At 39.1% G+C, this 27,894-nt stretch overlaps 1 pseudogene; it reads right to left on the bottom strand.

Moving 5' to 3' along the window:
* The window catches only part of LOC149237327 (putative galactinol--sucrose galactosyltransferase 1), a 101,117-nt pseudogene extending 78,893 nt beyond the window's left edge, over positions 1-22,224 (bottom strand).
* Between the last annotated feature and the right edge of the window lie 5,670 nt (positions 22,225-27,894).

The following is a 27,894-nucleotide window of genomic DNA, read 5'->3' as shown; positions in this document are numbered from 1 at the left end:
TCCATTTGATCACTCTATTTTTCAGCCACTTTTCAAAGTGGAGTGTAGGTGTCAGCATTCAATGTGCAAACAGTCATTTCCATGATATTCGATGCCACACGATCGATGGTACAGCCAAATCCAATAGTTTATCATCCTCTTCTTCAGATAACTCCTTGATGTGAGGTATGTGCAGTGTGATCACGTACTCCTTTGTCTCTTTGCTTGAGATGCATTGTGTTGTATAGATCCATGTTTGATGTTTGATGTGGGATCTTGTTTTTTTCTTGATGTGAGATGTACTTATTTTCATGTTTTGATTGAGATACCTTTGTCGCCATGTTGATGGGATACTCATGCGTCATCATGTATGTTTGCATTGAGATCCCTTTAATGCCATGTTGGCAAAATGCTCATTATTATCATACATGAAATTATGTCATGCTGATAGGAGTCCCTTTTTGAATAAGAGTTTGTTGGGAACGAGATCCCCCAAGGACAGTTTTGGGGCTAAAAGCCCATGCTTTGGGTCAATTTTGTAATAAATTAGTAAAGTCTCTATATTTTGTGGTCGCGGAGCATGAAGGTGTCAAGAGTCATAAAGGGTTGTTCGCCCTTATTTTGTAAAGTGTAAAGTCGGTTATAAAGATCTCTTAGGTTCCTATACCAATAGGTTTCATTTTTCATGATTGACTGTAGAAGAGCCAAATATGTTCATCCTTTCATGCTGCAAAGGTTCTATATTTTGTAAACAAATGAAGAAAATTAAAAAATAAAAAGAGGGTATGCCCTAAAAGAAAAATCAAAGGGAAAAAAGAATGAATTAGTCAGAAAAAATGATAAAAATGAACCCCAAACCAAAAGACCAGGAAAGTGGGTTAGCTTAAATGCCACTACTGTTCCATTTTTGAATATTTTCATTGTGTACAGGTGGTTGATTCTTGACACAGTTGATGAATAGCCAGACAATTCAATCCTGTTTAGATCACGTTTGAATTTACTTGTTTTTAGAATAGAGAATAAAGATCTGTCCAAACAGCTCAAGCTTGGCAGATGAGTAGGTAGGCAGAGAAACAAAGGAGCCCAACTACTTAATTTGGGCCCTTGGAAGAGATAAGGGTAGACTTAGATAGGAGGGTATTCAAAAGAAAAAGAGGAAAATTAGGGTTTGCTAGTCCAAATGCACCCAATCAAAAGGAAGAAAAAATGCTAGGTGTATTAGGCTGGGTAGGCAGTTTGAGGTTGCAGAAGCAAGTTTGTGATCATTTTTTGTCTTGTCAAGAAAGACTTATCTCATGGATGTCACAAGTACCATGACATTTGTTTAGTTTTAAAAAAATGGAGCATGACTAATTTCCCCTCTCATTCCCCCAAGTACCCTTACTGACATCCCCTCAAGGACATTGGGATCTACCTAGTAGTCCTAGTTCATTTCATTATATGATAACTACTAAGTGGAACTTTGTGTTTACTTAATCAAAACAAGCCACATTTCTTGTATAAAAGATCTTACCATTTTACTTCATTTCTCCAAAAACCTAAGTTATTACCTTATAAACTTAGCATTACCTGTCCATAAAATCATATTAACATTAACTTTATTGTATAGCTCCTTTATCATTTTCCCACCCCTATTTTATAAAAACTATACAAAAAAACCCAAAAAATACATAATATCCCTACCCCTAGCAACTATAGCCTTATAACAAAGTTTTGGGGAATTATGGGTTCATTTGGGTCCTTAATAATAGCCCCTCCACATTCAAAAAACCTTGGGGTTTATTTGACATTCGGTTAAATAAACAACCGCACTGAAACCCCCCACATAAACCATTCATTAACTCCTCGCGCGCATGTATATATTGGGATTTGTTTGACATTCGGTTAAACAAATAATTGTAGCTGCCTGCATAAACCACATAAAACCCATAAATCAAAAGTTTTAAACCCCTGCAAACATTATTTAATGTCAAAATATTAACGTGGGTCCCGTGTCATAAACCTCCGCCACTTACCTCACCCGTCGACCGTCAGATCCCGCGCCATAGATCCAACGGCTGGTGGCGATATCGGAAGCCCTTATCTGCCGAACGTTAGCGTCCGGGGGATTGGCAGTATTGCTGTCGTACCCCTGCCACGTGTCGGCTTCCCAGCGTGATCGAAGCCCCCTCCTCCAAAACCACCATGGCCCTAAGGTAGTGCGGGGAATACCGCTTACCGCCCCGCCGCCTACCCCCTGACGTCATACCCACGTCACCTGATGATGTCGCCATCCACGTCGCCTGCCACCGCTCCGTATCAATGCCATGTCATCTACTGACATCACCACCTCGCCTCCATGTCATCCGCCACGTCATCCGACACGTCATCCTCCGTACCCGCTACACGACAAAATTACTTCATGGTGACGTCATCATAAAAAAGCACCAAAAGCCCGAAAAAGCCCAAATTGTGTTAAAAGTCGCAAAAGTGATTATTTTTTGTTTTTTTCTATTTGTTTGTTTGTGGAAACCTCTGCATGCGAATTATGACGAATTCGCACCCAAGCTGCACAGTCCGTCACCCACTGAAAGCAACTCCACAGCGCGTTCCTCAGCTCGGCCTGCAGTCCATGTTATGCACCTAGCGCCCATTTGAAGCAGGTATTTACCCAATTGACCCCGAACCCTCTGCATTTCCAGTTTTTCTCTATGTCTGAACCTGTAGAATCAATAAATTGCACAAATCGAGTCACTAGCTCTTGACAGATATACTGCAACCATCCCTGTTTTTAACACCCTTTCCACAAAGCGGTCAGTTTTACCCATTTTCATGGTAAACCACACTTTTAAAAAAAAATGCATTTCCGTACTTAAACCTATGCGCTATAGCCTTTGTTTTTGTCTTGTTTATCAAAGGAATTCCTCAAAATCCATTTCCCTCTGCAAGTTTCGCTCATTTAGCTAAAATTCAAGCTCATCTTCTCTACAGTCCACTCGAAGAGCCAGCAAATCCAGCAAATTCAGTCAAAAACCCTGACTAAACTCTACAAAATTTGTTTTTAACCATAAATTTTACACAGTAAGGCCATTTCTGTGTAAGGCTCAGTCTGCAATTCCCTGGGAAAACCTCATAGCTAGTACTCAGTGTTCTGTTGCTACTTAGACCCACATTCAAATTAAAAACACAGAGAGTTTAAAGATGGAGACTCCAACAGCCTTGAATGTCACTCCTCTCAATGCACCCCACAAGGAACTGGAATCATTACCTTTGGCTGATAGGGATTATCTAATCCAAGACTTGGTTGGTGACAGAAACCACCTGCAGACATTCTGTGAGCTGAGGAATAGTTATCTGAATAACAATGATTTTTATGGGATATGGGAATCAAATCTCCCCATATACTTCCTCCCCTCTGTCAATATCTTCCCTGAGATAATTCACCTCTATTGTGAAAACTATGAACCAACTCAAAGGGCAGTCAAGTCTCCATCTGGGAGCATCCTCTTTCATATAACTCCTGACTCCATCAATCAAATGCTAAATTTAAACCAACTCAGATGCTGTTCCCTCTTTCTATGAAATTCTTGCTTGATGAAGGTCCTAAACTCTCCAGCTCAGAGATAACCTGAATTGCCCAAATATTTATGAGAGCAGATCGCTAGCCTACAGAGCCACCTCCTTTTCACTATGTATGGCTCAATGAAGTGGGTAAATTACTGGTTGATATGATATCCTATGTTTTGGGTTTCAAGACAAGTGAACATGTTGATGAAACTATATTGGTCTTACTGTCTGCATTTACCCCAGGGCAGCCCCCTGCTGTCAAATACAACTATGCCAAATTCATTGCCAGCAAGATACATGATCAACTATTGAAACTAGATAGTGAGGGAGTCTTCAAGTATTCATCCTACATCTATCATCTATTCCTATATTATCAGCCAGACTGTTTCCAATGCCCCATCAAAAGATCAGACTCTAAAGGAGAAAAGAGGTCTGTGATTTTTTGGACCTCAGTCTTTCATGAAGTCCACAGCTCTCCCTACTCTTATTGTGAGTTCATTGACATGTTTGTCTATCCAGTCTCTTCTCTCCTAAAGAGAAATCCTCCTCCTAGGTTGTCTTATGATATGCAGAAAATATTGTAGCTCTCAAAAAACTACAAAATAGGTGACTGGTACTTCTACCAGAATCACACTATCATCAGGATATATGGCTGTGAGTTGTGCCCCTACACGCTGCCAAGATATGTGCCAATGAGACTGTTTGCCTTGGAATATTACAGGCAATTTATCAATTCAGATTTGACTCATTTCCATAGCACCAAGAAAAAGGCTCAGTTGAAATTCAGAGACAAACTAGGCCCCTATGTCATGAACAAAAAAGAAGGATGGCAAGATGCTGATCAGATATTGGGTGAAAAATTCAGATTAAAAAGGAGTTTTTGGTGGGCACCCTATGACCCAAATGGCTTTATCAATGCAAGAAAAATAAAATATAGGCTGTCAGCTTATGAACATTGCAAAGTCGCAGAGATAGAACAATTTTCCAACCAAGATGAGTAGGTAGAAGGCACACTAGTTGAACAACTCACTGAGGAAGAGATAATGGAGAAAAATATGAAAAATCTGGAAAAGACTCTTGACTTGCATTCTTTTGGGCAGGTGTCTCTCAAACTGCCACAGCAAGTCAGAGAAGGCACATCAACTACTGCAACTTCACAAGCTACCCAAGCAAGGACTACACCAACAACAGGTACAACAAAAGGCAAGGAGGTAGTAGATACAGAGCAAGAAACAATGACAGACCAGCCAACTACCTCAAAGGAACAGAGTCAAGGGCAAGCCCCTCCACTGTAGATAGAGGCACCATAGATTCTAGCATTATAGACTCCTCTCAATGAGGAAAGAAGCAAGAAACAGGACAGAGAAGAGACCACACCTTCAAGTGGGTCAACACAGTAGCCAGAGGCCAAAAGGCAAAGAGTAGATCCTCTACCTGAAGAGGAAATTAGTGAAGAAATCACAGGAAGTCCAAGGAGGGAGAGGGAAACTAGCCAGCAAACATCCACCAGCTCTCACAGACAAGAAACAGAGAGGAAACATGGTATGGAGGTGTCCTCCTCAAAGCAGCAAAGTAAGCAGCCATCTGGTATTAAAGGAACATTCATGGAAATTAAAGTCCAAAATGAATTATTGAGAATATAGATTTATGATCAACTTCTCAAAACAACACCCTCCAAATAGCAAAGACTGATGGCAGCTTATGACATTAAGGAGGACAAAATGCTCTTAAGTCATTTCAAGCCTAAGGTTCAGCAACCACAGACAACCGCGGACTACATAAAAGCAAGTCTAGAAGTCCTCGCCAAAGACATACACCCAATGGACCAAATTGAGCTACACAAGCAAACAGGCGAAATGGTCTATGCTACATTGGCAGACAAAGCAATGCTGGCCCACCAATTAAAGGAGTCATTAAGCAATACATCTGCCCAATTGTATTTGGAAAAAATATCTTCCTTGGCTAAAGACAACAGAATAAAGACCCTGGAGGAAATTATTGTTGAGCTAGGGCATGACCCTAAGGATGCCAAGGGAATCAAAGCCCTCATAAGGAAAAAGGAATAAGATATTGCTGCACTTAGAAAGCAATTGAGGCTGCCTGCAACCATGCACCCACAAACTACAGAACTTGCACAAGAAAAGGCAGAAGGAGATACGATGGATTTGCTTATGAGGATGAATCAAAGAATAATTCAAATGGAGCAAGAATTGGAGAAAGCATTGCAAGCCAAGCAGGGAGAGTCAACCTACCAGCCACCTGAAACAGCTCCAACAGTTGCCACTATCCCTCCCCCACTTGCAGCAGCAATCCCTCCTATCATCCTAGCATCAACAACAGGTACATCAACCACGGATGCTTCAACAACAGCATGTTATGAAACCAGTTCAAGAAAAGATAGAAAAGATAGATCAACACCTTAGAATTCAGCCTCTTCGAGGGGGCAACCTCCTTTACATTACATAAATGAACAATTCTTTGATATTCAAATGACAAAACCTCCTTTCTATATATAGGAGTCTAAGGAGTCACAATATAATCTAGTCGACCTAACAATAATAATATAAAGCCACACAAATAACAATAGAGGGATTCTATGGGGCACAGTAATAACAATATGGGGGCAATATGGGCACAAAAATATTAATAAGGGGTATAACTACAATAGTAATGGGGTAATCACTAGTATTATAGGGACCCAACATGCCCCTCTCCTTCAAAAAAGTGTTGTCCTCAACGCTTGAGTAGTTCTGGATACTTCTGCATAAAATTCTCATCCTCCCATGTGGAATCTTCAGCGGATAAGTTCTTCCACTTGATAAGATACTCTGAAATTGATCGATTTTGTAGCTGTCGAGTTCTTGTTTCTGTGACTGCTTCCGGTTCCAATATAATTTTTCTTTCCTTGTCAAGTTCTGGCAATATTGTTTGAACTGGGAGCTTGTCACCTATAACCTTCTTTAAACATGAAACATGGAAAACGAGGTGCAATCGAGAAGCTGCAGGAAGCTCCAATTTGTATGCCATAGTACCAATCTTTTGCAACACCTTGTACGGACCATAATACTTTGGTGATAATTTATTATCCTTCTTAGCTTGCTTGAGGGACATTTTCTTATATGGTTGTAGCCGTAGGAATACCCAATCACCTACATCAAAACTTCTTTCACTGCGATGTTGATCTGCCTGTTGTTTCATTCTATTCTGTGCCAACACGAGGTTATCCTTTAAGAGTTGGAGGACTTGTTGTTGATGTTCGATGTGATGTTCCACTGCTTGAACCTTAGAATTTTCTCTTAAATATGATGTGATGGATGGTGGTTGATACCCATAAAGTGCCATAAATGGGGTCATTTTTGTTGCTGTATGGAAGGAAGTGTTATACCACCATTCAGCCAGAGGCAACCATTTGACCCATTGTGTCTGTTTATCAGATACAAAGCAACGAAGATATCCTTCCAAACATTTGTTTACTATCTCAGTTTGCCCATCAGATTGAGGATGATAAGATGAGCTATGAGCTAACTGAGTACCAAGACAAGAAAATAATTCTGTCCAAAAATTTCCAGTGAAAATGGGATCTCTGTCACTTACAATAATCTTTGGGTTTCCATGTAGCTTTTGAATTGTTTCCATAAATGCAGTAGAAACTGTACTGGCTTTAAATGGATGTGATAATGCACAAAAGTGTGCATACTTGGTAAGTCTGTCAACTACCACCATGATGACACTCTTTCCCTCAGACTTGGGTAAACCTGTGATAAAATCCATTGAAACCTCCTCCCAACGTTGGCTTGGAATGGATAAAGGTTGTAATAGACCCGATGTCTTAATTGTTTCAACTTTATTTTGTGGCAAACCAAACATTCCACCACAAACTTTTGAATATCTGATTTAAGGCCATCCCAAAAAAAATCCTTCTTAACCCTGTGGTAAGTTTTTAAAAATCCTGAGTGCCCTCCTAAGGGAGAAGTGTGCAATTCCATAAGAATCTTTTGTTTTAGCTGGGAATTCTTACAGAGGTATAAGCGATCTTTGTACCATAACGAATCATTTTGCCAGCTAAATGTATCAGACGTACTGGAATCTTGTTGTAACTTTCGAATAAGTGCCCACACTTCTTCGTCATTCTTCCATTCCTCCCTTGCTTCGTTTATCCAATCTGGTTGGATAATAGAAATGGTGCACAACAATGCTTCCACATCCTCATCCTTTCTTGAGAGTGCATCTGCCACCACATTTTGCTTCCTTTTTTTGTAGATGATTTCAAAGTCATAACCCAACATCTTTGTGACCCACTTTTGTTGCTCTTCAGAGGATAATCTTTGTTCTAAAAAGTATTTAAGGCTATCATGATCCGTTTTTACCTTGAAGTGTCTTCCCATTAGGTAGGGTCGCCATTTCTTAAGTGCATGGAGTATTGCCAACATTTCCTTCTCATAAATAGCTTTGCTTAAAAACTTTCCCTTGATTGGACGACTTTCAAAAGCAATGGGTCTTTCATCTTGCATTAGAACAGCACCAATTCCATTTCCTGAAGCATCACATTCCACAATAAAGGTTTTTGTGAAGTCTGGTGTAGCTAAGACCGGTGCTTGGCACATTGCCTCTTTAAGATGTTCAAAGGCCTTTGTTGCTTCCGGAGTCCATGAAAATGCATCTTTCTTCAATAATGTTGTTAGAGGTGCTGCTATTCTCCCATAATTCTTAACAAACTTGCGATAATACCCTGTCAACCCGAGAAATCCTCGCAGATGCTTTATGGATGTGGGGATTTTCCATTCCTTAATGGCTTTAATTTTGCTAGGGTCTACCTTAACTCCTTCATGAGATACAATATGACCCAAATATTCCACCTCCTGGACTCCAAAGAAACATTTGGATCTTTTTGCATATAATTGTTTCTCCTCCAATAGTTGTAGCACCCTGTCAACATGTTCAACATGATCCTTCCAAGACTTGCTGTAGATTAGTATATCATCAAAAAATACTAACACAAATTTTCTAAGGAATGGTTTGAAAATTGAATTCATCAAACCTTGAAATGTTGAAGGTGCATTGGTAAGGCCAAAAGGCATGACCAAAAATTCATAATGACCCTCATGAGTTCTAAATGCTATTTTCGGAATGTCTTCAGTCTTCATTCTGATTTGATGATATCCTGAACGAAGATCCAACTTGGTGAAGTAAATTGATCCATGCAATTCATCCAGTAATTCATCAATGACAGGAATGGGGAAATTATCTTTAATAGTGAGCTTGTTGAGCTCCCTATAATCCGGACACATGCGCCATGATCCATCCTTCTTGTGCACCAATACTACTGGAGCAGAGAAAGAACTTTGACTTGGTTGAATTATACCAGCCTCTAGCATTTCTGCAACCATACGTTCAATTTCACTCTTTTGGACATAGGGATATCTGTACGGCCTGATGTTTGGAGGAACACTTCCTGGAATCAGATGAATAGCATGATCATGATCACGCATAGGTGGGAGACCTTTGGGAGTCTCAAATACCTTGGAATGATTGTCCAGGACTTTTTGGAGATCTGGAGAAATAGATGATTCCAATGTGGAAACATCTAGCGAACATAATTGTGCAATTACACCTCTTTGCTCCTTTTTTAGAAGCTTTGTCATACCATTAGAGCTGATTATCTTTCCTGGTTTCCCTGCAATACCCCTTAATTCAACTTCCTTTCCTTCCGTAGAAAATTTGATGAAAAGTTCTTGAAAATTAAAAGCTATTGTACCCAAGGATTGTAGCCATTGGACTCCTAGTACAACATCAACACCTCCCATTGGAATGGAAAGCATTGGGCTAGTCAATACATATTCTCCCATGGATAGCTTGATATTATGGCACTTTCCAGAGCAATTTATTGTTCCTCCATTTGCAATCATCACTTGACACTCTGGTGCTGGATATAGGAAGCAATTCAATTCTTTTGCTACCTTACAATGAATAAAATTGTGGGTGCTTCCTGAATCAATCAACACTATTACCTTTTTCTTCTTGATTTGTCCTTCTATCTTGATGGTTTGAGGAGTGGTAATTCCTGCCAATGCATTACAAGATATGGTCGGATTTATTTGTTCTTCATCTAGGCTTTGTTCCTGGAGTATATCCTCTTCTTTTGACCTTTCTTGCTCCTTTTCTTCTCCCTCTTCACAATCTATGTAGAATAATTTTTTCTCAGCACACTTATGACCTTTAGTGTATTTGCTATCACAACTGTAACAAAGCCCTTTTGCTCTTTTTTCTTCCAATTGTTGTGGTGTCAACCTTATAGGTTGTGGAAGACTAGGGGCAACAACACTTCCGTCTTTATAGTTGTGAGTGGTATGCTTCCTAGTTGCCATAATTTTGCTTTCCATTTTTCTTGCTAACCTGAATGCCTTCTCTAATGAATCAGGTTCCCAAAGGCAAACATCATGTTGGATATTATCCTTTAAAGACCCTATGAACACATCAATCCTATGCTCCTCTGGAATATCTTTTACCCTTATGTTCAATTTTTGGAACTCCTCAATGTGCTCCATTATTGAACCCTTTTGTTTGAGACTTATCAATTGGCTAAAAAAAGTGTTGCTTTTTGTATCCTCATAATGTGCTATCAATTCTTCAGTAAAAATTTCCCAAGTGATAAATTTTTTACGAGAGCAAAGCCATTGATACCATACAAATTGATTTGGTTCCAAATATAAAGTTGCTATACGTACCTTTTTTGTGTTTTGCACATTATTGAGATCGAAGAATTGCTCCATCTGTAATATCCATGTGGTGGGATCCTTGCCATCAAACTTCCTCATATCGATTTTTGGAACATGGTGAGTCTTCGATCCAACATTAGAGTCTATGGAATCATGATTAACATTTCTTTTGTTCTCATCATGAGTTTCCTTTAGTACCCTTTCACCCTTAGTGACCATTTCTTGTAGCAACTTATTCATATTTATCTTCAATTCTTCCATCTTATCATCCATGCCATCAATTTTAGCGTCCATTCCATTCACCTTAGCTTCCATGCCATCCATATTAGCTTCTACGCCTTTCTTTAAACCATCCATATTAGCTTCTACATCTTTTCGTAAACCATCCATCTTAGATTCTGTTGCTTTTTGTGCAAGTGACACTTGTTGCACTTGTTCTTGTAATTTTGATATATCATATAGCATTTCTTCTTCTTCTTCATGAGTCATGCTAGAGCTTTCAGGTTCCTTACTAGGTGTTTGCATTTTCTTTCCTTAGGGCATCAGTTACCGATAATAATGCTCTATTATGCCCTTTGAATTCCTTCAAAATAAATTTTCAAACCAAGCTTAAGCAAAAATTTAAGAAAATCTACACACCTCTTTTTCACTTTGTAGGAGCTCGATATTGCCTCTGATGTATCTTTGTACTTTTCAATCATCTAGTTCTAAATTTGTGACCTACAGTAGCACTCTGTGTCCTCTTTCCAATGTCACAAGTCTGACCCAAATTTGATTCTCCAAGGAATAGTTATGCGAAATCTCCCACAGTGACTTGATTATAGACTAGTTCAGTAGAGCTATCTTGTACGATGTGTCATGAGTCACTATTTCAACCTTTGGATCTGAAAAATACATACAAGAAACTACAGTCTGTCCTCTTTTTGTACCTTCTTACGAAATTTCAATCCGATCCCTAGAGAGAAAGTTATGATGATTTTCCCCAGGTCACCTGTTTGGAATGTAATTCAGGAGTCTGAAAAAATATCAACTTCCTCAGATCATATCTCCGTAAATATAGCGCCAAAAGCTCTGATATTCAGACCTGAGGTTTAGAGTGATGGGTTTTTTTTTCAACTTCTGAAACGTCACAGAAAAAACGTTATAGCGAAAATGCCACGATGACCTGTTTGGAGCAGCGAAACCCTAGAATCCAAAGCTCTGATACCAAATGTTATGAAACCAGCTCAAGAAAAGATAGAAAAGATAGATCAATGCGTTAGAATTCAGCCTCTTCGAGGGGGAAACCTCCTTTACATTACATAAATGAACAATTCTTTGATATTTAAATGACAAAACCTCCTTTCTATATATAGGAGTCTAAGGAGTCACAATATAATCCAGCCGACCTAACAATAACAATATAAAGCCACAAAAATAACAATAGAGGGATTCTATGGGGCACAGTAATAACAATATGGGGGAAATAGGGGCACAAAAATATTAATAAGGGGTATAACTACAATAGTAATGGGGTAATCACTAGTATTATAGGGACCCAACACAGCAACAATAACAACACCAGAATCTAGCATGAGTATGGAAGAAATGGTGAGAGCAGTAAAAGAGCTAGAAGTCCAAATGTCAGAGCTGAAAGAGGCCAAAGAAAATTTGGCCAAGCTAGAGGTAAGCTATGACAAATCCAAGATAACAGTGGCTAAAAAAACAAGAGAAATAAAGGCCTTGGATAACAAAATAAAATCCTTAGAAAAGGAGCTTACTCTACATAAAACTCTGTCTAAAATCAAGTCAATTATGTGGACCAAAATTGGCTAGTCTATCATTGACCAATGGCAATCAGTTTAGACAATACATGAGCAAATAGAATTGATAGAAATAGCCCGAGTAGAGATTCAGAGGGCTAGGGCATCATTGGGAAATATGCCTGAACATGCCAATAGAATGATTCAATTTTTGAATACTCATACGAAATAACAACTAGTAGCTCTAGACATCAGGAACAGAACAGACACCATTTTGATAGTGAAAAAGGTGCTGACCCTGAGGAATTTTGTTCAAAATCTGGAAAGAAAATGTCAGGAAATGCAGGCAGAAATAAATGCCTTTACAGAAAAGTTTGCAATGTTATAGAGCAAAGGGTTACCCAGCTTATTGACCAGCAATGGGAGACTGTTAACACATGAACAATATGCTAACAAGGTAAATACCTATGTTTCTAATCAAATTACAGCATCATCCAGCATTTCAGAAGACACAGTGCCTCCCTCTGGACAGAGTATATATGACAAATTAAAAAATCTGTTCTAAATTGAACATGAGATATATCATCTTTTTGAAGTCCAGCCCAACTTCTACAGGTATATTGAAGCTGATGAGACACTAATAAAAATACAGAGACATCAGTTGCCAACATACCAATGGTGGCAGGGAATGCTGGAGGTTTTACCGAGGTAATTTTGGTTCTTTTTCTTTTTTGATCAGCTACATTTCAGAAAATTCAGGGCCACCTGTCAAAGAATGAAAATAGCAGAAAGAGGAAATCAGGTTGGGACCGCAGCTCATTAAAGCAAGACCAAGCACCGATGACAAGGCTAGGACAGCAACACAGCAACACAGCAAACGCAGGAATGCAGAGTAAAGACGCAGCTACCAGCCGACTCACTCATTCCAAAAAGTCAAATATATCCGACAGACTAAACAGCTAGCACACCAACATTTACTGCTACATTCATCTCTCTCATTTACTTCATCTGTAGAGTGGGTGAAGGAAGTTATTTCTTGATATCTTATCTACATGATATTTTGTATCTCCTTTTGTATAAATGCCTCCCCATGAGATGTATTTAGGGTTGGTGATTCTCTCTTTGGACTGCTGTTGGACCGTCTGAATGTGGATTTGATGTTCTGGGACCTGCTACAGAATTCCTGTGTCTTTCTATGGATCAATAATTTATTCTAAATTGTGTTTTGTGTCTCCTGTGTTTGCAAAATTCATATATGTTTCAAAACCTTAGTAATAGAGAAAAATAATAGCCCAGAATTTGTTTAAATACACTCTGTGTTCAATCTCTGTTATTAATTATGTTTTCTTTAGAGTTAGCATAGACATGAATTCTTAGCTGCTCCTGTTTCCACTGACTCTTTCACTTTGAATATTGCCTAGGAATTCTTTACTGCCCCTTGATAATATTCATGCACTTTCCCTCTACCAACATGATGAAAGATTCTTAATTTCCCTTCATCCACTGGCTTACATTCCACCAATTTCTAGATTTCAAAATTGTTCCAAGGTCGATTATCTTGCTCTGTAGTATTGCCCTTTACCAAACAAAACACTTTCAACAGTTCATCTTCATTGACCCCATTTTCCCAATGGTATAAACTATTTTAGACTTGCATCCCAGCTCTGTTTAAGATCACCATCCAACAAACTTAAAACCAAACCCTGTGCATCATAACTAGCCTAAAATACTTCAAAAACAAAGCTAAATTACAAAGAGAGAGCCCTCTCTGGTTGCAAATTGGCTAGAATCTGCAGCTAAAAGATTGGTTAGTGGTTACCTCGGCCGTATTCCCCCCTTAGATCTTTCCTGGGGAACAACCTGAGTGATAAAATCATTGGCGACTCCACTGGGGAAGTGAATGATTGTTTGTTACTGCTGTCTATTTTCTAAAGCTACAGATGGAGCCTGAAGTTAGCTAGGTAGCCTTTGAAACTGTTTTTGATGTGCATTTACAGGAGTAGATAAACGCTACTTCAGTGAATCTCCAGTCTAGTTTTAGGCTTTAATCAGCTGTCCCAAATATTTGATCAGTTTCCTTGATTTAACATATCTAAAGGAAAGCCCAAAGTTTCCCATATTTCAAAAGAGCTTCCTTCAGAATATTGTCAAAAACTGTGATCTTCAAACATTTCCAGAAAATACCAAAAACACATTTAGAAGCTGGCTCCAAAGAAGAAAACTCGTTACACCAGGTCAAATCCTGACCCAAATCCTCCAACTATTTTTGAAAATCCTAACTTGATCTCTAAGAGCCTTAGAAGACAAGAAAATCTAGAAAATTTTGCTGATTTAGACCTTGATATACTTCAGCAAAACCTTACAAAATCTGCGCTTACTCCTGGGAGAGCAGCAGTCCTTTCTGTCAATACTACAGCTTCTCGAAGTTCTTTATCCACACTTCAAAGCATTCTCTCCACTCCCCCATCCACTACACATATTTCCACCACTGTCCCTGCTGTTCCAGTTGTCTTATTTCTTCTTGTTGTCCCATTTATCCCTGTAAATATGGCAAACCGTTATGCTCCTCTGCAATTACCTGCAAATCCAGGGGCTATGCCTCAAGATTATCAGAGAAAAATTACATATTTTGATGGTACTGGCTCCTATACAGCCCGGCAACACACTAATAAAATGATGGACTACTTTGAGAACTATGAAATTGATGACAACAATGTCAGAATGAAAATTTTTGTTCAAAGCTTAACCGGTGAAGTAAGGACCTGGTTTAGGGAACTTGGTGCAAACACAATTGTTGATCCAGATGCCCTATACCAAACCTTTTTGACCAGATGGGAAAAGAAGAAGGATCCATTGCATATCCTATCAGAGTATGACAGTTTAAAAAGAGGCCCACAAGAAACTGTCCAAGACTATTGTGCTAGATTCAACAATGTGTACAATGCTATCCCTCAAAACCTTAGGCCTCCACCTGACCTAGCCTTGATCAAATTCCTTGATGGATTTGATTTCGACATGGAATATCAACTAAGGGAAAGAGCTCCTCTTAGCTTAGAAGACATGAAAAGTATAGCGGTTATTGTAGAGGCCAACTTGATATCTAAGAGAAATCGGGCTAGAAATGAAAGGAGAACAAATTTCAAAGAAGAGCCTTCAACATTTGAGCAAAAACTAGATGCAATCATCAAAGGTATGGACAGATTGGGTGATAGAGTGGAAACCATTGAAAGGAAATCTTCTTAGGATGGTCAACCAAGTAACACCACTAGAAATCCAAACTTTAGAAAAAATCAAAATCCTAACACCGGGAAAGTTGGCCGTGATCATAATATTAGACCTCCATTTCAAGAGAACTATGCCGAAGCCTCAACCTCTAGTGAGCCAACAGAGGATACTCAAATCAACCTAATGGGTTCGAACAGTGAACAACACATCTTTCTAACCCAAGATGACCAAGAAGCTCATGATTTCAACCAATTTCAAACCAAATCTGGAGAGTCATTTGATTTCAGAGAAGGGTATGATGCAGCGGTTTATGAGGTTCATAAAAAATACAAATTAAGAAGCAGAACTATAGATGTGCCTGAACCTGCCAAGTTGAAAGATACCAAGAAACCAAAGAAAACAAAGGATAAAGTTGTCCTGATAGAACCCCCTACTAAAACAGACCTCGACCCAAAGGAAGCCACTGTGGAAGACATATCAGACTTAAACCCCTAAAAAAATCAGTCATCTACATCCCTTCCATCAAAACAAAATCTAAACTGCCCTCCTGAAAATAATTTCAAAACATATTTACCTCAAAACAACACTCATGATGAAGATAAGGTCACTGAAAATACCGCAAAAAGGGAAAACCTTGCTGCTTGCAATACAAGAATTCAAGTGGAAAACCTTTTAACCTAGAAATAGAAATAGGCAAACTGAAAATAGCTATTCCACTGTCTGAATTGGCCAAACATGAAGTTTATAGGGAACAAATCAATAGGTCACTTCAAATATCAGAGAATAGAGATGCAGTCAATGTTTTAGATGACCAACCAGAACTGATTTTTGGTCCTGAAGTCAATGGTAAAATAGTAGATGGAGGGGTTCCTCCATTCTATGTAAGCTTAAACATTCATGACAAGGTGCTGCATAATGCAATGTTTGATTCGGGAGCTTCCCATAACCTAATGCCTAAGTCTGTGATGGAAAGACTGGACCTAGATATCACAAGGCCATACAAAGACTTGTTCTCATTTGATTCCAGCCAGGTCAGGTGTCTAGGCCTAATCAAAGATTTGTGTGTATCTCTAGTACAATACCCCGCCAAGACAATCTTGATGGATGTGGTGGTAGCTGATATCCCACCAAAGTATGGCATGCTTTTGTCCAGATCTTGGGGTGAAAAACTCCAAGGATCTTTGCAACTAGACATGTCCTATGCCACCATTTCAGTCTTTGGACAGCCAAAGAGATTGTACCAGGAAACATTGATGAAATATGTGGTTAGCAGTCAAGAGAAACCCCAAAACTTCCCCATCTATTCTATGCATTCCGATATGGATTCATTCATCTTATACAATGCTAAGATGTGTCCCAAAACTGATATCAAACTCCTGGAAATAGCACAAACAAAAAGCATAAATTAACAATCTAGTGCCCAAGATCAAAAAATTATTGATGTGATTGATGCAACAAATGAACATGACATACCATATGAGTTACAAAATCCAAATTTGTCCACTGAACAAGTTTCCAAAACTCCTAAGGCTAGTCACAATCAAGAATTCTTATGGTACTTAGAATTTGATGGGTCAGTGAACAAATTAGGAGCAGGGGCAGGGGTTTGGATACACAACATGCAAAATGACCATGTTCAAGGTCATGCATATAGGCTAAATTTCAGATGTACAAACAACATGGCCGAATATGAGGCCCTTTTATTGGGTCTCAAACTGATTAAAAGTCTTGGGGCAGCTAGGATTTCAATTCTAGGGGACTCAAATTTGATTATACAATAGATGAAGGGAAACTTTGTTACAAATGATCTTAGGCTAAGATCTTACAGAGGGGCAGCCATTGAAATACTTAACACCTTCTCAGAATCTCAGCTCACCAAAATTCCAAGAAAGCACAATTTACATGCACATAGTTTGGCAACTTTTCCCAGCACTCGCAAGCTACCATTTGAGCCCAACCACCACTTCACTGCTGAAATCAAACACAAACCTACTGTCCCAAAAATTGGCAAGTGTTTGAAAATGATACACAAATAAATAATTTCCTGACTTTGAAAGAGGAATTCTCAAGTACAAACATTGATACAAGCACCATTGATGATCAACAATAAATAGAAAAAAGTGAGCAAAGTATATCAACTGAAACAACAAATTTTCTTTGCATCCAACAACTTTTGATAACAAAAATTTACAAGAGCTGAAGCAAATGGACCTCGATGAAATGGCTGAGGGAGAATCTGAAGTAATTGAACTAAAGGATAATTTTCTGCCCACAAGCCTAACTCCTTTGGAGGATATATTTGATTCAAATGATATTCTAAGAAAGCCAAAAATGCAACCACTAAATTTAGAAATTGAGGACTACAATATTGGAACCACAGAAAATCCCAAAATGATAAAACTGTCCAAAACACTGCCTCCTAACCAAAAGCTGAAATAAATTGAGTTGTTTAAAGAATTCCAAGATGTATTTGCTTGGAGCTATGAGGACCTCAAGTCCTATGATACTTTTGTCATCCAACATACAATACCTTTGAAAGAAAATCAAAAACCTTTTAAAAAAAATCTTAGAAGGGTGAATCCTGTCCTCCTTCCCCTGATTGAAAAGGAAGTCAAACGAATGTATGAAGCTGGAATAATTGCACCTATCAGGTTCTCAGAGTGGATTTCAAATCTAGTGCCTACTAGGAAGAAAATGGGAGAGATAACACTGTGTGTTGACTTAAGAAATTTGAATAAAGTCTCTCTCAAGGACCACTACCCCTTACCCAAGATGGATCACATCTTACAAAGGGTAGTGGGAGCCTCTAGGATCTCATTGTTAGATGGATTCTCAGGATTCAATAGATCTTAGTTCACCCGGATGATCAAGATAAAACTGCCTTTACAACACCTTGGGGAACCTTCAAATATGTCAAAATGCATTTTGGACTAAAAAATGCAAGGGCCACATTTCAATGAGCAATGGACATAGCCTTTTCAAAAGAGATCCATGATTTCTTAGTCATATATCTCGATGATCTCACTGCTTTTTCAAAATCAGACCAAGAATATTTATAACATTTGAGACAAGTGTTCCTCATGTGCAGAAAATATGGCATATCATTGAACCCAAAGAAATCAATGTTTGGCCTAGAAGAAGGCAAACTCCTAGGTCACATAATTTCAAAAGATGGCATTAGAATTGACCCGGACATAATACAAGCTATTCTCCAAGTGCCTCACCCAAGAAACATCAAAGAACTACAAGCTTTTTTAGGAAAGATCAATTTCCTAAGGAGATTCATTCCCAATTTGGCTGAACTAACAATACTATTAAATAATATGCTGAAGAAAGATTCTAAAGTCAAATGGACAATGGAAGCGAAACAATCCTTTGAGGAAATCAAAATAGCTTTGACTAAAACACCTGTCCTCACAAGTCTCAAGTTTGATAGAGATTTCATAATCTTTTCCTTTGCATCTGAGCATACTATTGCTGCTGTCCTATTACAAAAAGATGACCAAGGGTGTGAGAAGCCCATTGCTTTTTTCAACAAAGCACTTAGAGATGCACCCTTAAAATATCAGATCATGGAAAAACAAGCTTATGCCCTTGTAAAAGCCACCAAGGATTTCAGAATTTATATCTTGTATTCTCATGTGATAGCTTATGTCCCAAATGTCGTGGTCAAAGACATTCTAACTCAAGAAGGAATTGAAGGTAAAAGGGGCAAATGGATAGCTAACATTTTAGAATATGACATTGAAATTAAGCCAACAAAGCTGATAAAAGGACAAGGACTAGCCAAGCTGATGACTGAAACCAATTTTCAAGCCCTTGACATCAATGAACTGGATAACGAACAGGAGATGGCGACTCCACAGATCAATCAAGCCTTTTTACAATCACCTTGGTATGTTGACATATGTTATATATTGTTAAACCTGCAAGCTCCTCCAGGGTTATCCAGGACTAAAAAGAGATTCTTGAAAATGAAAGCTTCAAAGTTTTGTATCATAGATAATGTGTTGTTTTGGAAAAACCATGAAGGTATTTTGCTTAATTGCCTAAAACTAGATGAAACTGACAAAGTACTTAAGGAATTTCATGCAGGAGACTGTGGTGGACACTTGTATTGGAAATCAACAGTTGATAAAATCCTAAGGGCTGGATTTTATTGGCCCACACTCTTTGTTGATGCAAAGAAATATGTAACTTCTTGCCACAAATGCTCAATTTTTGAAGGCAAGAAAAAGCTGCTTCCTTTGCCCCTCAAACCCATTTCAACTGAAAGGCCATTTCAACAATGGGGTTTAGACTTCATTGGGGAAATCCACCCTTCATCCTCTGGTAAACATAGGTGGATTTTGATAGCCACAGGCTATTTTACCAAGTGGATAGAAGCTATCCCTTGTAGGCAAGCCAATGACTCAATCATCATGAAATTCTTAGAAACCAATATTCTGTCTAGATTTGGCTGTCCGGAGAAGATTATTACAAACAATGCTGCTACCTTTAAATCCAAAAGAATGATCAATTTTTGTCATAAATACCACATTACGTTGGGCCACTCCACAGCCTATTACCCTCAAGGTAATGGTCTAGTTGAGTCATCCAATAAGAGCTTGATCAATATCATAAAGAAAGTACTGGAGGAAAATAAGAAAAATTGGCATAAAAAACTGGTAAACGCACTATGGGCAGACAGATTGACCACCAAAAGATATATTGGAACAAGCCCATATGAATTGTTTTATGGCATGGAGGCAAGACTCCCTTCATCTTTGGGAATCCCAGTGATAAAGTTGCCACAAGAAATACAAGCAGAACCTAATGATATCCAGAGAAGGATCAATCAAACTATTCACTTGTAGCAGACTAGAGAGGAAGTGTATTAGAGAAGTTAGATTCTACAAGAAAAACTGAAAAAGATGTTTGATAAAAGAACCAAAGCAGAGGATTTCTGCATTGGGGATAAAGTTTTAAAGTGGGATTCCACAAGAGAAGATAAAGGAAAACATGGAAAATTTGATTTTCTATGGAAAGGACCTTTTGTTATTCAGACTGTACAAGGAAACAACACCTATTTTCTGAAAATCTTGGATGGCACAGAGGCAGATGATGGGCCAGTAAATGGTCGAATGCTGAAGCATTATTTTGATTAGGTTTTTTGAAGAAATCAGCACTTTAGTTTGTACGTAATAGTGTTTACTTTCTGCAATTTATTACAGCAATATGATAGCGAATGAGATGCAACAAATTTTGAGGGAAAGACAAGGAATTGTGCCACCTAGTGATATTGCACTTGGAGTTTATCAGAAGAAGTTGAAAAAGAGACTTCGGAGCTGTGAAAATGATGAAAAATATTCAAATAGAGTAACCTAAACAGAGCTGCAACTATGTGAATGAATTCATCAGAATCACTCAAATCTTGCAGAGGCGTCATTATGTGTACAACAAAGGAGAAATGTCAGAATACATCAAGAATTGAACATAAGGCCCTCTGACCTGCTGTTCTTGACTTTTCACCAGGAAAAGCCATCCCCAAGTGGAGCCACTGTTAGGTTCCTATACCAATAGGTTTCATTCTTCACGATTGACTGTAGAAGAGCCAAATATGTTCATCCTTTCATGCTACAAAGGTTCCATATTTTGTAAACAAATGAAGAAAATAAAAAAATAAAAAGAGGGTATGCCCTAAAAGAAAAATCAAAGGGAAAAAAGAATGAATTGGTCAGAAAAAATGATAAAAATGAACCCCAAACCAAAAGACCAGGAAAGTGGGCTAGTTTAAATGCCACTACTGTTCCATTTTTGAATATTTTCATTGTGTACAGGTGGTTGATTCTTGACACAGTTGATGAATAACCAGACAGTTCAATCATGTTTAGATCATGTTTGAATTTACTTGTCTTTAGAATAGAGAATAAATATCTGTCCAAACAGCTCAAGCTTGGCAGATGAGTAGGTAGGCAGAGAAAAAAAGGAGCCCAACTGCTTAATCTAGGCCCTTGGAAGAGATAAGGGCAGACTTAGATAGGAGGGCATTTAAAAGAAAAAGAGGAAAATCATGGTTTGCTAGTCCAAATGCACCCAATCAAAAGGAAGAAAAAATGCTAGGTGTATTAGGCTGGGTAGGCAGTTTGATGTTGTAGAAGCAAGTTTGTGATCATTTTTTGTCTTGTCAAGAAAGACTTATCTCATGGATGTCACAAGTACCATGACATTTGTTTAGTTTTAAAAAAATGGAGCATGACTAATTTCCCCTCTCATTCCCCCAAGTACCCTTACTGACATCCCCTCAAGGACATTGGGATCTGCCCAGTAGTCCTAGTTCATTTCATTATATGATAACTACTAAGTGGAACTTTGTGTTTACTTAGTCAAAACAAGCCACATTTCTTGTGTAAAAGATCTTACCATTTTACTTCATTTCCCCAAAAACCTAAGTTATTACCTTATAAACTTAGCGTTACCTATCCATAAAATCATATTAACATTAACTTTATTGTATAGCTCCTTTATCATTTTCCCACCCCTATTTTATAAAAACTATACAAAAAACCCAAAAAATACATAATATCCCTACCCCTGGCAACTATAGCCTTATAACAAAGTTTTGGGGAATTATGGGTTCATTTGGGACCTTAATAATAGCCCCTCCGCATTCAAAAAACCTTGGGGTTTATTTGACATCCGGTTAAATAAACAATCGCACTGAAACCCCCCACAGAAACCATTCATTAACTCCTCGCGCGTGTGTATATATTGGGATTTGTTTGACATTTGGTTAAACAAATAACCGTAGCCGCCTGCATAAACCACATAAAGCCCATAAATCAAAAGTTTTAAACCCTTGCAAACATTATTTAATGCCGAAATATTAACGCGGGTCCCGTGTCATAAACCTCCGCCACTTACCTCACCCGTCGACCGTCAGATCCCGCGCCATAGATCCAACGGCTGACGGCAATATCAGAAGCCCTTATCTGCCGAACATTAGCGTCTGGGGGAATTTGCGGTATTACTGCCATACCCCTGCCACGCGTCGGCTTCCCGTCGTGATTGGAGCCCCCTCCTCCAAAACCACAATGGCCCTAAGGCGGTGCGAGGAATACCGCTTACTGCCCTGCCGCCTACCCCCTGACATCATACCCACGTCACCTAATGACATCGCCATCCACGTCGCTCACCACTGCTCCATATTAGCGCCATGTCATCTGCTGACATCACCACCTTGCCTCCGTGTCATCTGCCATGTCATCTGACACCTCATCCGACACGTCATCCTCCGTACCCACTACACGACAAAATTACGTCATGATGACATCATCATAAAAAGCGCCAAAAGCCCGAAAAATCCCAAATTGTGTTAAAAGTCGCGAAATTGATTGTTTTTTATTTTTTTTATTTGTTTGTTTGTGGACACCTCTGCATGCGAATTACGACGAATTCGCCACCAAAGCTGCACAGTCCGTCACCCACTGAAAGCAACTCCACAACGCGTTCCTCAGCTCGGCCTGCAGTCCATGTTGTGCACCTAGCGCCCATTTGAAGCAGGTATTTACCCAATTGACCCCGAACCCTCTGCATTTCCAGTTTTTCTCTGTGTCTGAACCTATAGAATCAATAAATTGCACAAATCGAGTCGCCAGCTCTTGACAGATATACTGCCACCATCCCTGTTTTTAACACCCTTTCCACAAAGCGGCCAGTTTTACCCATTTTCACGGTAAACCACACTTTTTAAACAAAAACGCAGTGCCGTACTCAAACCTGCGCGCTATAGCCTTTGTTTTTGTCCTGTTTATCAAAGGAATTCCTCAAAATCCATTTCCCTCTGCAATTTTCTCTCATTTAGCTAAAATTCAAGCTCATTTTCTCTGCAGTCCACTCGAAGAGCCAGCAAATCTAGCAAATTCAGTCAAAAACCCTGACTAAACTCTGCAAAATTTGCTTTTAACCATAAATTTTACACAGTAAGGCCATTTCTGTGTAAGGCTCAGTCTGCAATTCCCTGGGTAAACCTCAGAGCTAGTACTCAGTGTTCTGTTGCTGCTTAGACCCACATTCAAATTAAAAACACAGAGAGTTTAAAGATGGAAACTCCAGCAGCCTTGAATGTCACTCCTCTCAATGCACCCCACAAGGAACTGGAATCATTACCTTTGGCTGATAGGGATTATCTAATCCAAGACTTGGTTGGTGACAGAAACCACCTGCAGACATTCTGTGAACTGAGGAATAGTTATTTGAATAACAATGATTTTTATGGGATATGGGAATCAAATCTCCCCATATACTTCCTCCCCTCTATCAATATCTTCCCTGAGATAATTCACCTATTCTTTGAAAACTATGAACCAACTCAAAGGGTAGTCAAGTCTCCATCTGGGAGCATCCTCTTTCATATAACTCCTGACTCCATCAATCAAATGCTAAATTTCAAACCAACTCAGCTGTTGTTCCCTTTTTCTATGAAATTCTTGCTTGATGAAGGTCCTAAACTCTCCAACTCAGAGATAACCCGAATTGCCCAAATATTTATGAGAGCAGATCACCAGCCTACAGAGCCACCTCCTTTTCACTATGTATGGTTCAATGAAGTGGGTAAATTACTGGTTGATATGATATCCTATGTTCTGGGTTTCAAGACAAGTGAACATGTTGATGAAACTATATTGGTCTTACCGTCTGCATTTACCCCAGGGCAGCCCCCTGTTCTCAAATACGACTATGCCAAATTCATTGCCAGCAAGATACATGACCAACTATTGAAACTAGATAAGGAGGGAGTCTTCAAGTATTCATCCTACATCTATCATCTGTTCCTGTATTATCAGCCAGACTGTTTCCAATGCCCCATCAAAAGATTGGACTCTAAAGGAGAAAAGAGGTTAGTGATTTTTTGGACCTCAGTCTTTCATGAAGTCCACAGCTCTCCCTACTCTTACTATGAGTTCATTGACATGTTTTTCTATCCAGTCTCTTATCTCCTAAAGAGAACTCCTCCTCCTAGGCTGTCTTATGATATGCAGAAAATATTGCAGCTCTCAAAAAACTACAAAATAGGTGACTGGTACTTCTACCAGAATCACACTGTCATCAGGATATATGGTTGTGAGCTATGCCCCTACAGGCTACCAAGATATGTGCCAATGAGACTGTTTACCTTGGAATATTACAGGAAATTTATCAATTCAGGTTTGACTCATTTCCATAGCACCAAGAAAACGGCTCAGTTGAAATTCAGAGACCAACTAGGCCCCTATGTCATGAACAAAAAGAAGGGTGGAAAGATGATGATCAGATATTGGGTGAAAAACTCAGATTAAAAAGGAGTTTTTGGTGGGTACCCTATGACCCAAATGGCTTTATCAATGCAAGGAAAATAAAATATAGGCTGTCAGCTTATGAAAATTTCAAAATCCCAGAGATAAAACAATTTGCCAACCAAGATGAGTGGGTAGAAGGCACACTAGTTGAACAGCTCACTGAGGAAGAGATAATGGAGCAAAATATGAAAAATCTGGAAAAGACTCTTGACTTGGATTCTTTTGGGCAGGTGTCTCTCAAACTGCCACAGCAAGTCAGAGAAGGCACATCAACTACTGCAGCTTCACAAGCTGCCCAAGAAAGGACTACACCAACAGCAGGTACAACAAAAGGCAAGGAGGTAGTAGATACAAAGCAAGAAACAATGACAGACCAGCCAACTACCTCAAAGGAACAGAGTCAAGGGCAAGCCCCTCCACTACAGATAAAGGCACCACAGATTCCAACATTACAGACTCCTCTCAATGAGGAAAGAAGCAAGAAACGGGACAGAGAAGAGACCACACCTACGAGTAGGTCAACACAGCAGCAGAGGCCAAAAGGCAAAGAGTAGATCCTCTACCTAAAGAGGAAATTAGTGAAGAAATCACAGGTAGTCCAAGGAGGGAGAGGGAAACCAGCCAAAAAACATCCACCAGCTCTCACAGACAAGAAACAAAGAGGCAACATGGTATGGAGGTGTCCTCCTCAAAGCAGCAAAGTAAGCAGCCATCTAGTATTAAAGGAACATTCATGGAAATTAAAGCCCAAAATAAATTATTGAGAATATAGCTTTATGATCAACTTCTCAAAACAACACCCTCCAAACAGCAAAGACTAATGGCAGCTTATGACATTAAGGAGGAAAAAATGATCTTAAGTCATTTCAAGCCTAAGGTTCAGCAACCACAAACAGCGGCGGACTACATAAAAACAAGTCTAGAAGTCCTCGACAAAGACATACACCCAATGGACCAAATTGAGCTACACAAGCAAATAGGCGAAATGGTCTATGCTACATTGGCAGACAAAGCAATGATGGCCCACCAATTGAAGGAGTCATTAAGCAATACATCTGCCCAATTGGATTTGGAAATTGGATTTGGAAATAATATCTTCCTTGGCTAAAGACAACAGAATAAAGACCCTGGAGGAAATTATTGTTGAGATAGGCTGTGACCCTAAGGATGCCAAGGGAATCAAAGCCCTCATAAGGAAAAAGGAATAAGATATTGTTGCACTTAGAAAGTAATTGAGGCTGCCTGCAACCATGCACCCCCAAACTACAAAACTTGCACAAGAAAAGGCAGAAGGAGATACGATGGATTTGCTGATGAGGATGAATCAAAGAATAATTCAAATGGAGCAAGAATTGGAGAAAGCATTGCAAGCCAAGCCGGGAGAGTTGACCTCCCAGCCACCTGAAATAGCTCCAACAGTTGCCACTGTCCCTCCCCCACTTGCAGACACAATCCCTCCTATCATCCCAGCATCAACAACAGGTACATCAACCACAGATGCTTTAGCAGCAACAACAATAACAGCACCAGAATCTAGCATGAGTATGGAAGAAATGATGAGAGTAGTAAAAGAGCTAGAAGTCCAAATGTCAGAGCTGAAAGAGGCCAAAGAAAAGTTGGCCAAGCTAGAGGTAAGCTATGACAAATCCAAGATAACAGTGGCTGAAAAAACAAGAGAAATAAAGGCCTTGGATAACAAAATAAAATCCTTAGAAAAGGAGCTTACTCTACATAAAACTCTGTCTGAAATCAAGTCAATTCTATGGACCAAAATTGGCCAGTCTATCATTGACCAATGGCAATCAATTCAGACAATACATGAGCAAATAGAATTGATAGAAATATCCCGAGTAGAGATTCAGAGGGCCAGGGCATCATTGGGAAATATGTCTGAACAGGCCAATAGAATGATTCAATTTTTGAATACTCATACCAAATAACAACTAGTAGCTCTAGACATCAGGAACAGAACAAACACCTTTTTGATAGTGAAAAAGGTGTTGACCCTGAGGAATTTTGTTCAAAATCTGGAAAGAAAATGTCAGGAAATGCAGGCAGAAATAAATGCCTTTACAGAAAAGTTTGCAATGTTACAGAGCAAAGGGTTACCCAACTTATTGACCAGCAATGGGAGACTGTTAACACATGAATAGTATGCTAACAGGGTAAATACCTACGTTTCTAATCAAATTACAGCATCATCCAGCATTTCAAAAGACACAGTGCCTCCCTCTGGACAGAGCCTATATGACAAATTAGAAAATTTGTTCTACATTGAACATGAGATAAATCATCTTTTTGAAGTCCACCCCAACTTCTACAAGTATACTGAGGCTGATGAGACACTAATAAAAATGCAGAGACATTAGTTGCCAACAGACCAATGGTGGCAGGGAACGCTGGAGGTTTTACCGAGGTAATTTTGGTTCTATTTCTTTTTTGATCAGCTACATGTCAGCGAATTCAAAATGCACGGGCCACCTGTCAAAGAATGAAAACAGTAGAAAGAGGAAATCAGGTTGGGACCGCAGCTCATTAAAGCAAGACCAAGCACCGATGACAAGGTTGGGACAACAACACAGCAACACAGCAAGACAACAAACGCAGGAACGCAGAGTAAAGATGCAGCTACCAGCCGACTCACTCATTCCAAAAAGTCAAATATATCTGACAGACCAAACATCCAGCACACCAACATTTACTGTTGCATTCTTATCTCTCATTTACTTCATCTGTAGAGTGGCTGAAGGAAGTTATTGCTTGATATCTTATCTACACGATATTTTGTATCTCCTTTTGTATAAATTCCTCCCCATGAGATGTATTCAGGGTTGGTGATTTTCTCTCTGGACTGTGCTGTAACTCTGAGACTGTTTAATACAAAGGCTATTGAAGTTCACTGCTGTTGGACCGTCTGAATGTGGATTTGATGTTCTGTGACATGCTACAGAATTCCTGTGTCTTTCTATGGATCAATAAGTTATTCTAAACTGCGTTTTGTGTCTTCTGTGTTTGCAAAATTCATATATGTTTCAAAACCTTAGTAATAGAAAAAGAATAGCCCAGAATTTGTTTAAATACACTCTGTGTTCAATCTCTGTTATTAATTATGTTTTCTTCAGAGTTAGCATAGACATGAATTCTTAGCTGCTCCTGTTTCCACTGACTCTTTCACTTTGAATATTGCCTAGGAATTCTTTACTGCCCCTTGATAATATTCATGCGCTTTCCCTCTACCAACATGATGAAGGATTCTTAATTGCCCTTCATCCACTGGCTTACATTCCACCAATTTCTAGATTTCAAAATTGTTCCAAGGTCGATTATCTTGCTCTGTAGTATTGCCCTTTACGAAAGAAAACACTCTCA

This window comes from Pinus tabuliformis, chromosome 8 (assembly GCF_031772625.1).
Source record: "Pinus tabuliformis cultivar Carrire ecotype Pingquan chromosome 8, CPIR1, whole genome shotgun sequence".
Lineage (NCBI taxonomy): Eukaryota > Viridiplantae > Streptophyta > Pinopsida > Pinales > Pinaceae > Pinus > Pinus tabuliformis.
This window is presented reverse-complemented; position numbering and strand designations above follow the sequence as displayed.